We start from the raw sequence: 236 nt of genomic DNA, 5'->3' as shown, positions 1-236 counted from the left end.
GCATGGGCTCTGCATCACAACTGCCTGGACCTTCGCTGCTGCAAGTGGGGGAGGAACGGGGACTCGTGCAAAGAGGAGGAGGGAAATGGGCTGATTTAGTTTGCAGAAGCAAAGACGGAGGAGGATTGCATAGCAGCCTTCACCTCCCTGCTGGGGGTTGCAAAGAGGATGGAGCTGGGCTGGTCTCAGTGGGGGCAGGTGACAGAAGGAGCAATGGGCTCAAGCTGCAGCAAAGG

The sequence above is a fragment of the Alligator sinensis genome, unplaced genomic scaffold, assembly GCF_000455745.1.
Source record: "Alligator sinensis unplaced genomic scaffold, ASM45574v1 scaffold334_1, whole genome shotgun sequence".
Classification (NCBI taxonomy): domain Eukaryota; kingdom Metazoa; phylum Chordata; order Crocodylia; family Alligatoridae; genus Alligator; species Alligator sinensis.
The sequence above is the reverse complement of the archived record's forward strand: the minus strand, read 5'-3'. Positions refer to the sequence as shown.